This window comes from Pinus tabuliformis, chromosome 1_1 (assembly GCF_031772625.1).
Source record: "Pinus tabuliformis cultivar Carrire ecotype Pingquan chromosome 1_1, CPIR1, whole genome shotgun sequence".
Taxonomy (NCBI): domain Eukaryota; kingdom Viridiplantae; phylum Streptophyta; class Pinopsida; order Pinales; family Pinaceae; genus Pinus; species Pinus tabuliformis.
The window spans coordinates 263651700-263668784 of NC_142297.1; positions in this window are offsets into that span (position 1 = coordinate 263651700).

A 17085-nucleotide genomic window follows, 5' to 3' on the forward strand; every position below is an offset into this window, starting at 1 on the left:
ATCATTCTAATATTCGGGCATAAAGGTATGCCCTCTGGAATTCTACGGCTTGTTAAGCCATTTTTATTCCTTTAAGACTCTTATAACTTTTCTTTTAATTTTCTCATAAATTTTATCCTCAATTCAAAATTATGGGTGGATGGTTGTAATATTCTCAAAATTATTTTTCCTTTGTCTAGTCAAATGTCAAATTCTGACTTTTGGGCTAAAAGTTATGTCCATATGAAGTTTAGCTTGATTTTCTCAATTCCTTCTATAACTTAAATTCAATTTTTGTCCTCTCAATAAGCTTGTAATTGTTTTTGTACCAACTGATAACTACATATGCTTTTGCACACTGAGTCCTTTTCCTGCTTCTGGTATTCTCCTTGTTCTACTCAGATTTCTTCTACTTCCTAATTGGAGGCGAATTGATTTCTTAACCTCTTTTTCCACATGGCTAGAATGCTAGACACTTCTCCGACCATGGGCCCCCTTTTTATTTTAAATTGCGTGTGCGTATATATATATATATATATATATATATATATATATATATATATATATATATATATATATATATATCCATTGCACAATATAGACACAAAGGCACATAGGCTCACCATATAAATCTAACTGACCAACCTAACCATTATATACATCTGGCTCACTAGCCTAATAACAGAGTACATGTATTTGCATCACCTTATATGGGCAGGGGTATTACATTCCTCATGATTTACCATTAAGATGGTCCAAGTTTCACTATTTGAAACCTCACAAGAATAAAGTTAATTAAAAAATGCCAAACTAGCTTGTTTGAAACTAATTTTAGGAGCATTCAAGAACTTAGAATTCCTTAGAGAATATATCCAAATTTAAAGCGAACCAAGATCTGTTTGAGCCTTATTTAAGGAGCATTAAAAAACCATAAATTCCTTGAAACATATCTCTTAAAATATAACAAAGAAAAATCTAAAATTTGAACCAAATATTGCCCAAAATGTTTTCTAAATATTATCCAAGTTTCACCATCTGAAACCTCCCAGAAGAAAGTTTTAGCAAAAATGCCACGCTCACCTATTTGAAGTAGCACATCTCTAGGATCATGAGCTCAGATACCAAATGTTATGAACCTTGCACCTCAAAAATGATAAGAAACCAAAAATTACCATCTTCTTCAAGGGGGGAACCTACTTTTACAATGAATAAAATGTAGAAGATAATATTTAATAATTTTAAGACTAGGTCTCCTTTGTGTGTGTGTGTGTGTGTGTGTGTGTAGGAGACAAGAAGTACAATAATAATAAAATGTAATCACTCAATATCTAGGGCTTAATAAGCAGTTTTAGGGTTAAGATGGAGCTTATATAGGTTTTAACATATTTATTATGCTCTTAAAAAAAAATTAAAGAAAAATTATGGATAAAATGGAGAAGAATATGAATGAAGATAATGGAAAAATAGAAAGGAAGATGAATGAAAACAAAGAAGAAATACAAAAATCCATGAGTACCATGGAAAATATTTTCATTAAGAGTGAAATATGGACCAATCATTTGAGATTAGAAAACAAACCCAAGATTATATTATTGATGTCATTCGAGTAATCTTTGCAATGTTGTAATGTTTGCAATATTGGTAAACCAAGTATGTTACATGGAAGGCCATAAGAAGTAAGACATTGTGCAAGTGATAACCTGTGACAACATCACTTAATATGCAATGTGTCTTTTCTGCCTTTTTTGAGAATGTTGAGTAGAAAAGAGACTATAGAAATCAACCTCCAAAAGAGAGAAAATCCACCCATTATGTTAATGGATCATGACTTCTACTAGACCAAAAGTATCTCTTTATGGGGAGGTATGATCTAGGAGGATTTTGACAATCAACAATTCAAGTTGGTCTCAACTTCTACTAAAGTTATCCACACAATGAAGAGCATGTAAGCATTTTTCTGACACCATTTTAATGAATTAAGGATGAATTCAAATGAGAAAAATATGGCTAATTGAAGTCTTGAGCAAAAGGGAAAAATGATAAAATGAAATGATTAATACTTATTTTGAGCTTAGGTGCTTTCTGTATTATTGTATTTGTCATTATCAATTGTGATAGGAAATTAATATAAATGTGAAAACTATGTAGCATTGGTGCAAAAGTTGCCTAGCATTGTATAGTTTCCTAGTCTCAAAGTAGAGAGATATTCATGGATTTCTTTCCTAGTCTCAAAGGATAGTTAAGATGAATTGTAGAGAGATGTGATCTTCAAGGAAATTTGAGATTATCTTAGAAGGTTGATATTTTTTTTTTTCTTCTCAGCAACACTAACTAATTTATATTAATATATACAGGTAAACTTTACATCCAAAAAGACTGTCTGCCCAGGGCCAACTGTGGCTCCTTGGGGGACTCTATCATTCTCAAACTTCTGCCTCGCAGGGCGATATATCCAGACTAGATCAGTATTCATGACTCGGTGATATTTCAATGTTGCAACAAAACGGCCCACACAGGGGCAACCCACAAAAGACACACAACCCAGAAAGACTGTAGACGCCGAGAACATAACACAGAACAGACAAGAAACAAGCATAGACATAAGACGTATACCAGACATAAGACGCCAAACCCAGCAAGACTGTAGAAGCCGTTACCATGACTCAGAACAGGAAGGAAACAAACCAAAACATAAGACGAAAGCCTGAAATCAACCAAGACCCCATACCCGGCCTGAGCGAAGGAAGCCAATGCGAGGGAGAGCCACTGTGCATTAGTCCTCTGGTTTTTCTTCCAGAATTCTACACCATCCTTGTCCCTCTGGGATGCCATCCCACATAGCCATGGGATCCTGCGTGGGGGTTGTCCTCTCTTGTTCTCGAGCTCGGAAGGGGGCTTGCTGAGGCTCCCTCTCTGAATAATCCTCTGCATTCGATGACTCCGCCATTGAGCGCTTCCCCTTGATGCTCTCGGATCGATCCTCAGCAGGTACCCGTGGCGGTCCGTCCTCATTCTCCTCAGGAATTTTGGTGAAAAGCACTGAGATGTGTGCATTGATTCCTGCATTGTCCTTGGAGCTACCCAGTGAAAAAATGACTGAGCCAAACGCTGGGAGCATGGGTGCTCCATCATTAGAGCTACCAGCTTCCAGAAACTGACTAGTTGGAATTGGGGTGGCTCCTGCCCTTCTGTAACAGTAGCAGCAGCAGCAGTGATGGTGGGCATCCGCTGCAGGGGGACGAGAGGATTCTCCATGCCCCGAACCTCTTCTGCAAGGCATCCTTTCTCGCAACCGCACCATGGAATTCTCAAATTCCTTGTTCTGTTCCAGAGCAGAGGAGGGCGTGCTGCTGTTGCGTTCCCTTCCTGAAGCTTGCTGTCCCCAAATTGAGTCGAAGCTGAGCTCAATTGAGCAAAGACAAAGACCAGTAAAAACAAGCATGGAGCGGACCGCGTCCGAGCTCTCATCAACCAAATCACAGCATCTACGCTCAGAGTTCTGAGTATCCTTCTCGTCATACTGAACGTTGCTTACATCCAGAAAGACTGTCTGCCCAGGGCCAACTGTGGCTCCTTGGGGGACTCTATCATTCTCAAACTTCTGCCTCGCAGGGTGATATATCCAGACTAGATCAATATTCATGACTCGGTGATATTTCAATGTTGCAACAGACGGCCCACACAGGGACAACCCACAAAAGACACACAACCCAGAAAGACTGTAGACGCCGAGAACATAACACAGAACAGACAAGAAACAAGCATAGACATAAGACGTATACCAGACATAAGACGCCAAACCCAGCAAGACTGTAGAAGCCGTTACCATGACTCAGAACAGGAAGGAAACAAACCAAAACATAAGACGAAAGCCTGAAATCAACCAAGACCCCATACCCGGCCTGAGCGAAGGAAGCCAATGCGAGGGAGAGCCACTGTGCGTTAGTCCTCTGGTTTTTCTTCCAGAATTCTACACCATCCTTGTCCCTCTGGGATGCCATCCCACATAGCCATGGGATCCTGCGTGGGGGCTGGCCTCTCTTGTTCTCGAGCTCGGAAGGGGGCTTGCTGAGGCTCCCTCTCTGAATAATCCTCTGCATTCGATGACTCCGCCATTGGGCGCTTCCCCTTGATGCTCTCGGATCGATCCTCAGCAGGTACCCGTGGCGGTCCATCCTCATTCTCCTCAGGAATTTTGGTGAAAAGCACTGAGATGTGTGCATTGATTCATGCATTGTCCTTGGAGCTACCCAGTGAAAAAATGACTGAGCCAAACACTGGGAGCATGGGCGCTCCATCATTAGAGCTACCAGCTTCCAGAAACTGACTAGTTGGAATTGGGGTGGCTCCTGCACTTCTGTAATAGTAGCAGCAGCAGCAGTGATGGTGGGCATCCGCTGCAGGGGGACGAGAGGATTCTCCATGCCCCGAGCCTCTTCTGCAAGGCATCCTTTCTCGCAGCCGCACCATGGAATCCTCAAATTCCTTGTTCTGTTCCAGAGCAGAGGAGGGCATGCTGTTGTTGTGTTCCCTTCCTGAAGCTTGTTGTCCCCAAATTGAGTCGAAGTTGAGCTCAATTGAGCAAAGACCAGTAAAAACAAGCATGGAGCGGACCGCGTCCGAGCTCTCATCAACCAAATCACAGCATCTACGCTCAGAGTTCTGAGTATCCTTCTCGTCATACTGAACGTTGCTCCCCAACATTCCATCATACTTAAACCCATTATCATTCCCTCGGAACTTGCCCGCATTGAATGCGCTCTGCAGGTTTGCCATCGCCACCAGCTCCCTCATTAAGACTGCCCTTATGCTTCACCCGGCTTGCAGTCTCGGCGGCGAGAGGCATTGAAGGCCCCTGATCCTCACGTGGCAGCCCGTGCTGGGCATGTGGCTCACCAATAACTAACTTAATGACACCCGCATCCGGGGCGACAGCCTCTTCTTGGATCAGGCTTTGACATTCCTGGAACTGTTGCCTGTTAGGAATGATATCTGTGCCTCCAAATAGAAGGGGATGTTCAGTCTCTGCTCCAATGTTGGCTAGGAGGTCCGCAATTTTGTTGCCTTCCCTTTTAGTGTGTATGAAGGAGATGGCTCTAAAATTGCTGAGCTTTTGTGCTATGTCACTTAACCTTGCTTCTAGCCTCCAACTGGGAGCCACTTTCCTTGCATGCGATCCATTCTGAATGCGGGTGGCCATATTGATGAGAATCTGGGAGTCACCTTCTACTATCAGGGGTTGAAGGTTGAGATTCCAAGCTTGCAAAAGGCCCTGCCACAGCCCTTCCAACTCTGCTGAGTTGTTGGTATCCCACCCTATGTTCCCAAAATAAATCCGTATAGGAGTGCCTTCATAGTCCCTCAGAATGCCTCCGTATCCAGCAGCTCCTGGATTGCCTTTGGAAGCCCCATCAAAATTCAGCTTGTATGAATTTTTGGGAGGGGCTTTCCAATAGCAGATGTTCTTGCAATTGTTATTAGAAGTACTGATCTTGAGAGAATCTTGAGTTAGCTACAGCTGCCAATTAACTAGAATGTTATGCTCATTATCAGTAGATGGGAGATCTTCCTTGGTCCATATCTGAAGTGACATCGTCTCTTGAATATTCCTATGAATCTTGCTCCAGGTTTCTTCTAAAGGAGATCGCTTGTTTTTGAAAATGCGCTGATTTCATTCCTTCCAGACATTCCAGAGGACGATCCCCGGAATGATACTCCATAAATGGTTGAGGACCTTACTTTTGTAGGGATGCTTTGGCCATTGTCTTAAGGAATTGATGATATCACCCTCCCCTCTACAACTCTTTTGGCATCTGAAACTGACCTTATCCCATAGATGATTGGCCAGAGGACAGGTATCCAGGAGATGATGTAGAGTTTCTTCATTTTGAGAGCAATTAAGACAAATCGAGGGACCATGAAAGTTCCGCTTTCTAAGCTTATCCCAAGTGAGGATTTTTTTGTGACCGACCAACCAGAGGAAATAGGAGATTTTTGGCCAGGGTCCAAGCTCCCATATCTTGCTCCAAACAGGGTCTGGAGGAGAAGGGAAGTTGCATATCAACTTGTAAGCTTCTGAGGTAGTGTAGGATCCCTTGGGTAGGTATCCCCATCTGAGAATGTCCTCACCATTGTCCTGCCTAATACTTCTTTTCCTTAGCTCGATCCCTAGCTCTTCTTCCTTCCGAGCATCTGTACTATTGAGTATTTGGTTGCTCTGTTTCCATTTCCTGAAGCCATACTCCGTCTCCGGCATCCAGAATTGGTGAACTTTTTCCTGCAGCTGGTCCTGCCTATCTGGAATTAGGGAAGGGTGAAGAATATTTTTGAGTTTAGGCATTTGATTCCAGGCGTCAGTCCAAAATCTTGCAGTGCATCCATTCCTTATTTCCCAGAAGCTATGCTTTTGAATTATCTGATAGTGTTGCTTGGCTGCGTTCCATATTGTGGATCCTTTTTCAGTAGGAATGAATCTGATGAGTTCTTCTTGAGGTCGATTTCCCGCATACTTGGCTGTCCAGATTTTTCCCCATGGCTTATCTGGGTTAGTGATCCATTGCCACCAGATCTTGGCGTTCATGATGGAATTGCTGTATTCAGGATCCCTTAACCCAATGCCTCCCTTGTCTTTGGGCATGCATACATTGGTCCACTTCACCAGGGCCCATTTACGATTGGTGGCAGAGCTGCTCCACAGAAAGTTGCGCTGAAGGTTTCTTATACTCTTTAAAACCCACTTTGGCGCAGCTAGAATAGAAAATAAGTACAAAGGCATTGCCTGCAAAACCGATTTGATGAGGACGATTCGACTGGCTAAGTTAAGAGATCTGTAGGTCCAGAGATTGAGACGGTTTTCAAGTTTCTCAAGAAGGGAGCGCCATGCGGGTTGCTTGATACCTGAGGCTGAGAGGGGAGCGCCCAGGTATTTGGAAGGTAGGGAAGCCGCTGGGAAGCCCAAGATACGAGAGACAATGGATTTGACTGAGGGCGGAGTATGGAAAAAGAAGACCTGAGATTTAGAGAAATTGATGTGCATGCCTGAGGCTTCCGAAAAGTCCTGGAGGAGGGATTTCAGACAGCGGGCTTCTTGAGCTGAGGGATAACCAAAAATCATAGTATCATCTACGAACTGCTGGTGGGAGGTGGCAGGGGAGTTGTGAACGGAGATGCCTTTGATCTGATGCGAATGGAGGGCTTGTTTGATGAGCCGCCCCAACCCTTCAGCCATAAGGATGAAGAGAAAGGGGGAGAGGGGATCCCCTTGCCGGATACCCCTGGAGGGATTGAAGGGACGGGAGGGAATGCCATTAACAAGAATTGAGAAATGAGTGGAAGTAATCAGGCTCATGATCCAACGGATCCAAGAAGAGCAGAAACCAAAAGCTGTTAGCATATGATGAATGTAATTCCAGCTTAGTTTGTCAAATGCCTTGGAAAGGTCTAATTTGAGAAGCATACCTGCCTGCTTTGAGTGCTTGAGGGAGTGAATGATTTCGTGAGAGAGTAGGATGCCATCCATTATATGTCGTCCTTCCACGTACCCTGACTGTTCCGGAGAGATGAGCCCAGGCAGGAGAGGTTTGAGACGATTAGCTATGACTTTTGATATAACTTTATAGATGACATTGCATAATGCAATAGGCCTGAACTTGTCAGGGGTGATGGAGTCCTCCTCTTTGGGGATGAGAGTAATAAAGGTGGCGTTGAGAGAGGGGAGAAGCCAGCGCATTGCCCTGGATTCTTCAACTATCTGCCAGACTTCCTCCTTTAGCATGTCCCAGAAAGAGTGAAAGAAAGTGGTGGTAAATCCATCTGGCCCCGAGGCTTTACCTTCTTTGAGCTGTGTCATTGCTTCATCCACTTCCTGGGGATGAATAGGGCGCATTAAGAGATCATTTTGTTCCTCCGTTATGATTTTTGGAATATTGCTAGTGATTTTGCGGATGGCCTGTCGTCGATCTTCTCTCTGCTCTTGATGAATCTGTTGGAAATGGTTGAGGAGTTCCTCTTCAATTTCCTCATGAGTCTCCACCTTTGCCCCTGTTTGATTTTGGATGAAGGGTATATTGTTGTGCATTCTTCGCTGAACTGTAGTTCTGTGGAAGAATTTTGTATTACGCTCACCCTCCTTCAGCCATCTGACCCTAGACTTTTGCCTCCAGTAGATTTCCTCCTGCTTCCTCCTATTCTCCAGCTGACTGTGGATGAGGCGCTCCTGCTCCAGGGTGGCTTCCGTGTGCCCCTCCGAGATGATCTTTTGGTGAAGAATCTCCAGGTCCTGAGTTAGCTTTTGCTGCTCCTTGAAGATATTTCCAAAAGTTTCCCTGTTCCACCTTTTTAGGTGACTTTTGAGAAATCTTAGCTTTTGCTGGAATTGATACATTTTTGCTCCTTCTGGGGGAATGAACGAGGCCCAGGTAGTCTTGACAAACTCCTTGAAAGTGGGATGCGTGAGCCAAAATCCTTCAAATCTGAAGGGTCTTTTGATTAAGTTACCTGGTCTTTGCCATTGTAGAGCTATTGGCCAGTGATCCGAGCTAGTGTGAGCAAGAATGGCTGCTGAGATGTCTCCTCCTAAGTGGATCGCGTTGTCAGAGATGAGGAAGCGATCCAATTTGGAGGCGATTTGGTGTTTGCCAGCTCTGCGATTACTCCATGTAAAGGTGCCATTACAGAACGGCATGTCTATAAGAGATGTTGCTTGGATGAAATCCTTGAAGCGACTGACTTCAGGCTCCATTCTACTTCTGCCTCCTAGCTTCTCTTCAGTTTTAGTTATCATGTTGAAATCCCCAGCAACGATCCAGAGAGGGTACCTTCTGCTGTTGCTAAGAGCTTCAATCATATCAAGGAGCGCTACCTTACTTCCAGTGTCTTGTGGAAAGTAAACATTTGAAAGGTTGCCGTAAATATTGGTGCCCAGGATGTGAAAGGTCGCCTGTATAAGGTGGTGCGCTGCATGAAAATCTGAAAGGGATACCGCTTGGGTATTCCATGCTATTGCCAACCCTCCTGAAGCTCCGGAAGCATCTACTGCAACCGAACTACATCCGGGCCAGGCTTTTGAGAGAATGCTGCCTAGCGTAGTGCTATTACACTTAGTTTCTTGGAGAAAGCACATTTGTGGCTTTTCCTTTTTTATCATGTTTTTTAACATCCTGAGTTTTCCGGGGTTGTTTAGCCCTCTTATATTCCAAGATACCAGCTTCATGATTAACCGTTGACAGAGGGCTTGTAGTACTTTGTCAACTTAGCATATCTGCCTGAATCTACCAGGATTTTCCCAATCTCTATTGTTCTTTGCAGATCTGTCTTTCTTCCTCTTTTTTAGTGTCTTTTGGGCGCAGACTTCCATCCCATTGGCTACTTGATTGTATCCCAAGTTGGTTCTGATGATAAGCTCGCGAAATGATCTCTTCGAGCTTATCGAGTTGGAGCTCTGGAATAGTATCATATGCTTTCTTTTTACATGCCAGCTCCAATTCCAAGATGTCTAAGCCAGTCAGATTAATACTCTCTGGCTCTTCTTCCATGATTCGCACTTGATCGCTGTCTTCAGTGCCGGTCTCTGGATTCTGGGGGAGGTCTGATTTACCCTCAACTTCCATGTCTTTGAGGGTCTCTGCAGCATCTTTCTGATCCCTATTAAGAATGGTGGGTGTGATGATGGGGAACGGAGATTTGGGAGGAGGGTTAGAAGCAGGGGGAGGAGAAGAGGAAGAAGGGTGATCAGGGTTGGCTTCAGCATGGGGTGGGAGATCCTCAGAGGCTTGGCCCAGAATATCAAAGCTGTTCTTGGTTACTGGGCCATGAGACTTGTTGGGCTGGGGTTTAAACCCATTTTGGGGTTTTTTGTGAGAACGCTTCCTGCTAGGAACTTTAGTGAAGCCGTCCTGAGCAGGGGTATCAGAAGGGTCAGGTAAGCTGGTTTGGACATTTTGAGGACAGTCCCTAAAGAGATGACCTAGGGCATGGCACTTTCTGCAACGAAAAGGGACATGTTCATAGTCAAGAGGCTGGATCCATTCCTCATCTCGGTGGGCAAGAGTTACTGACTCTGGAAGAGCTTCATTGAGGCGAATGAATACACATATTCGGGCATAGGAAATATACTTACGAGATTTTGTTTCTTCAGCCATTCTGATGTATTCTCCCACCCCATTTCCGATCCGTTTAAGAGTGTCCTCCTCCCAGTATTCATCCGGGAGAGAGTATAGTCTGATCCAAACTGGCGCCCAAGTTAAATCTTCCTTGTCTGGGTTAAATCTGGGGATCCAATCTCGCAGATATAATCCAGCCGAATTAAAAAAGTAAGGCCCTCCTACTAGTATTCTGTATTTGTCTTCCAAGCAATAAAAGATTGTTGTGAAGAAACCTTTCGGCCCTAGCTGCAGCTTGACATCCCCTTTTGGTTTCCATTTCGCCGCTATCCAACCATTTAGGGCTTTTTCAGTAGGCCAGAACCCTATGAACTTCCCAATGAGGGCATGATCTCGCATGAACTCTATCCTTTTGTCAATCTTGTCTCCTGGCAGCTCGATTCGTGGCCTTTCCTTGGCGACTGGTCTGCAGGTGGTTGAAGTTATCTTCGGACCTTCCTCAGGCCCTTCTGTACCCTCTTGGGGACTGCTGTCTCCTTCCTTACGTCCGCCATTTCCTTTGCTGTCGTTCTGGGGTTTTTTCCCCCTGTTTAAGATCTCTCTGTCCACCGAACCAAAAATGACGTTTTGCGCAGGATCTTGCTGCGTCGGCGAGGGCTCTGATGCCCCCCCCCATAGGTTGCGCCATATTGAGGCCCTGATGCGTTGCGGTTCTGGTACTCTACAACATCCTTCTCACTGCTGAAATGTTCTTGCCTGGAATGCTGTCGGCGTCGTTGATGGGTCGCTCAGAACCCTAGCAGAGTGATCGCGTCCGATGGGCAATTATTCTTAGAAGGTTGATATTCTCATGGGCATGGTTAATATTTTTTCTCAAACCAATACTTTGAATGGTGTCATATCTAAATTTTGGGGATCTTGAGAGTCATTCTCTTCTTGATATGGTGAAGCAATTCTCAAATGAAGAATTATTCAAATCCTCTATAGAGAGGGGAGAATAGGTTTGGACTCATTAAGCCCTTCGAATAGGCTTGGATTTATTGAGCCCTTCAAATAAGAGAAGAAACAAGTTATATGCTTGCATGTGGATTCATTTTCCCTTTGAAAAAAAGACTCAAGAAATTGCAAGCTTTCTTGGATTGTTAGTTCTTTGTAAAGGAATCTCAACAAGTTGTAAATTTGCTTGTGAATCTTTACCCTTTTTGTAAATTGAAATGCCTTATTTTGAAGGAAAATAAATAAAACTAGTTTATGAATAGAAATGGAACTGAAATCATAACCCATGTAGGTGAACTCTATTATCTATTTCTTTTGCATATTCTCTCATTGTATGCTTGCTTATTGTTCTTAAATATTTTCTTATGTGAATAAACGAAAATGTGAAAATGTATAAATCTATCTTAATAGTTTTAGGTTGAAACCTTAATTCCATATCAATGTAAACATCAAAGATCCACATGAAAGAAACAAAAATAGTAATTAGTTGGGAATCAAACATTCCAATAGAGGTGACATTATGTTGGTGGAATATATCGAATGTAATGAGATAGGTGATATTTATCATTAATATTCTACTTCTAATTATGTGCTTTATCGTGGTTCAAATACTAAATGTTTGGTCATTTTAATTTTAATAATAATAAGTTATTGGGTTAACTACTATTAAAATTTTAAAATTAATAATTGTAGATAAATAAATATTTTAGATTTATAATATTATTAATTATATTGGATTTTATAAAATTCAGTCTAGATCTATCTTAATTCTAGATCTACCAAGCCTCAAGATGGATCAAATCTTTTTTCACTCTAAAAAAGATTTGCATATCAAGAGATTTGATCTCTCCATGGTTGGTAGATCGGAGTTAAGATAGACCTAGACAAGTTTAATTTCCCCCTTTAAATTGGCTATATTCCACATGAATACCATGAATTCTAAGTACCATGGTTCATTTTTATTTTTATATAGTTATTTTTATTTTTACTTTTTTATTTTATTTTAACCAAGCAAAAATGTTTACATTACATTAAGTTAAATTTATTATTATTTTTTTAGTTTAAATTTTATTTTTATGTGATTTGATTTAGTCAAAACATTATTATTTTATTTTTATAGAGTTATTTTTATTTTTACTTTTATATTTTATTTTGACCAAACTAAAATGCGTATTAATTTTTTTATGCAATTTTGTTTATATATAATTTTACTCAGTCAAAAAATTAAATATCTTTACCATATTAAAACTTCTCAAAATAATAAATAATATACACCCTTTAATAATATTAAATAATACATAAATTTAAATATATATTATTAAATTTAAATAATGTATATACAACCATATATATAACAATTTATATAACATCAAATGCATGGTTGTGAATGACATTATTTACCTTTTATGATTCTTTCCACCGTCTCTCCACAACCTTTGTCGCAGTCAATAAAATGACACCACAAAAATCCAGAGTTTCCGCAGTCAAAAATGAAAGCGGGCTCGGTTTTGAAAGTCAGCATTGACGTGATACATAGATAAAAAGTAAATGTAAAATAGAGTACATTTTTTTGGGTTAAATTTGACGGGTATTTTTATTGATCATAAATTTTTTAAAGATATTTTATTTTTAAATTGCTTTTCACATGACTTTTAATATTTATTTTATTTTTTTAATATATTTCATATAATAACATAATTAATGAAAATTCATCATTTTTTATACTAGAAAGGCATTCATAAATTGGATAACTATTAAACTTTTTTGGTTTTTTGTCAATTTATTATTAAAATTTGGTGAGCAAAAATTGTCAAGATTTCAATTTTGTATTATTTGAAATGCATTTTTCAATACCTAAATGGATTCACCCCAATATGAATTTTTCAATAAGTAAATGGATTGAGCATCATCAAAAACCCCCTGCACCCATATTTTAAAATTTTGTTAGCTCAACATTGGGGTTCCAAGAATTTTGGCCAGATTTTAGTTATATTTGATTGGAAAACATCATTAAAAAATAGGTTAAAAAGTCTAATATTTAGCCATTTTCCATTCATAGTAATCAAAATCATGTTAGTTCAAGCATTTCATCTAGCTTTCACAAATTATATTCATAATTGTTCTCACATAAAAATAGTGAAGGTAGATATTGTTGCAACTAAATTAGACTATAAAATTTAACTTAATCCAAATTGAAATACACATACCATGTTTCCCATTTAAGTCACTTCAATGTCAATCCTATTAAAAAAACAATCTACAAACATTCACCAATTACTTATTATACAAACTTGAGTGCACTTCATAACTAAAATAATGATTTTTTTTTTAAATTCAAATTTATAAAAACAAGATAAGTAAATTTACATAAATTTAACAAATAAATTAAAATTATTTTATTATCAGTTTCTAGGTAGAAGAAAATAAAAATTAACTTATTAATGTAAGTTTAGTCAAATAAACTATTTTCCAAAACAGACAAATAATAATAATAATAATTTCACATGTTAAATGCCAATAAAGTCGTAGTGAATTCTAAAATGATAATATACTTACATATACAGGCCCTCTTGGCTGCCTTTCGTAATAGAGGCCCAACTTTCCCTAAACTTAAATGCAGTAGTGTTGGGTATCAAACCAAACACTATACAAACCTGAATTTTAAAAATAACAATAGAAAATGTTATTCAACCAAAGAAATCAAATACTAGCAAAGATTACGGTGCCAAAATTTTGTCCGCTTTGACATCAAATATCTGCCTTAAATCTCATATTTTTTTTTTTTTTTGGGCATTATTGAGCTGAGGGGCTCATTCTAGTGTGATGTGTAACGTAGCCCAGTGTGATGTGTAACGTTGTCAGTCCATCATCAAAATTGAAATTTTGCTCATATAGGCAAAAATATAAATTTTAAAAAATCTAAAAAAAAAATTACTATACAAAACATTTAAATAATGTATGGTCATAAAAAAATTTGCCCATGAAGAAATTGGATGCCCTGGCTCATCTTAGATCTGTATTTAAGATGGATCTATGTTAATTAATGCATAGTTGTATTCCTAATTCAATATTGAAATATACAAGGCTGACTCAGTTTGACAACTTCCCACATACAACAAAAATTCAAATCTTTTAAAGAAATTTTCTAATCGGGCTCATTAATGATAGACAAATTTAAAATGAATTGTTTACATATATAATGTTGATTCAGGTTCTGAAAACCTTCTTTATCATGTTGGTTCATGTTCACATCAAATTTCATTTAAAAAAAAAAAATCTTATTAAATTATTAAATCAACGAACAATGCTGACTCAGTTACATAACTCCTTACATAAAATTCAAATCTTATACAAGCTCTTTCTTGTTAGGCTCAGTAATGCAAAATCAAATCTCAAAAACCCTCTTCCTTATCATGCTGCTTCAAAGTTCACCCCTTCCTTATCACGCTGGTTCAAGTTCATAACTTCCCACATACTAAAACAAAATTCCTGAACTCTCATAAAAGCCTTTTCATGCTGGTTCAAGTTCATAGCTTCCCACACATACTAAAACAAAATTCTTGAACTCTCATAAAAAAACCCTTTTTTTATTTAGCTTATCAATGCACAATTAGTTTCATAACTAAATGTTGGCATGTACAATATTGAATCAGGTTCACAACTTCCAAAAGACTCAACAGAAATTCAATTCTTACAGAACATCTTTTTCCAAAAGACTCAACAGAGATTCAATTCTTACAGAACATCTTTCTCACCGGGCTCATTAATACATAGCTATATTCATAACTAAATGTTTACACAAATAATGTTGACTCAGGTTTAGAAAACCCTTCCTTATCATGCTGGTTCGGGTTCATAATTTCCCACCTACAAAACAATTTTCATGAAGCTTGCTTCTTAATGCATATTTAGATTCATGAATAAACATACTATGATGACTGAGGTTCATAACTTCCCACATGCTCAACAAAAATCCAACTCTTATACAAACCCTTCCACTATAGGGCTTGTTAATGCAGAGTTAGAATGTCACGCTCCAAACAATACATAAAAAAAAATTCATTTAATAACTAATAACTACACCATTCTTAACCTATAATTACATCATTCTTAAACCTATACACATATACTATCTTACCATGTTTATTAACACATAATAACCATCCAAATAGGTGCATATCTACAATGGTAATAAATTTCCAACTATGTTCATGTCTACAATGGTGCGCACAATACTCAACCCAAATTTACATAATGTTTATGGGGTTTACATTGGTCATTCAACACAAAGGTTACGTGTACAAAAGTCTGCAATACGTTACATAGTTGGTCACTGTGCAATTTAATAAACATTTAAAGCAACTTTCCCCGAGACACCTCGAGCCTGCGGTTTAATGTCCGGCTCTGCCGTGGTCGATGCATCTCCGTCCATCTGGTGAGTTCAACGGCTGGATGGCATCATGCCATGTGACACTCGGTGCTTTACAGCCTGGCCGCTTGGCTTGTCAACTTCGCGCCAATGCAACCCAGAGGTTCACCGGCTATCTGACGGTGGAGATCCTTCTGCTGTAGATCAAGGGTTCCCACGATGCCACGAAACGGTAATTATGATCTTAGCTATATAATGGTGAATTCCGCCTTCGGCTCTTGTTTTGTTTCATTTTCGTAATCTCCTGAGTGTTAGCGGAGCTCTGTTCCTTAGCGTTCCTCTGCGGCTACACAGGTCTTTCTAAGGTTTAAAGCATGCTGCCTTAGTTATGGGACTCGGCCTTCTACAGCCATGAAGGTATTAGCTCTTCAACATATACCCTGTTCATTCGTTTCAGGTAACATTAATTTCCTATTGAGCTTAAGATGCAGGCTTCTGAGATTTCTCCATAGCTAAGTTTCCGTTATTGATTTAATGTCCTTCCACGGTTCTCTTTGCTACAGGTTATTAACATTTGGGGTTATTCTTCTTCACAGGTGGGTGTTGTCATCTCCTCCGAGGATGCGGAGATAACCCTCAAGGATGCGGAATCGCCCCTTGCATCTGGTTAACATATCCCTGGTAAGTCTCGGGCACATAGATACTCGTTTATGTTTTGTCTCAGGCCTGTACTGAAGTGTTACTCCCGTGACAGGGACGGCGGATTTGCTCAGTTCCTTTCACCCAGCTAGGAACTCCTCTGCCAAGAGGCTTCATAGACTTAGTTAATATTTTCATAATCGGTAGACTGTTACCCTATTTCATGTATGAATGCTGGTTCTCCAGAACGCAGCCATTACTTTATCATTGAGTTGTAATTTTCGACCCGTAAGGGTTTGACTTGATGGTTTTCATTATATAGTTGCACGGATAATCAAAAGAGTTCGGTTTTTGATCTATAATGTATCACTATATCACTGAAGTTATTCGCTCTTCCATTTGTGGTTTAATGGCGGTTTCCAAAGTTGAAATACTTCTGTGTATTTGTGCTCAGGTTCACTGTTCTAATTTCTCTTTGCTTTAAGAATGGTATTGTATTCGTGTTTGTCTGGCTCGATGCCTCAGCCAGCCAAGCGTAAGCCACGGCTCGGCATGAGGGGTTTCATCGTAGCGGATATTTGTTTGCTAACCGGCCGAAGGGTCGCATAACATTATGGTTACCATATCCGGCCTCGGCACTCATTCTTTTCTCTTATCATCGCATTTGTTAACAGGAATAAGTAATGCTATTTTTATTCAGCCATTGCCATTCGTATGTGCACTTTTCTACTGGTTATTTCAATGAGCATGATTATTGTACTGTCTCAGAATATTATTCATGATTCCGACTGTTAAGAAAAGAGATATTGCAATTTCTGTAGTTTATTTTGTTTGTAATGATAGCTCTATTACCTTTTTATTTTGCTTGGCCGCGAGCCTCTCTCGTCTTGATCCTGGGAAATGTGTATTAGATTCTCGGGGTTTATTGTTTGCGCTACCACACAGAGCGACTGTACCTTTCGGGCTCTTCTGAGTGTTTACATATATGTACATATGGGTTCT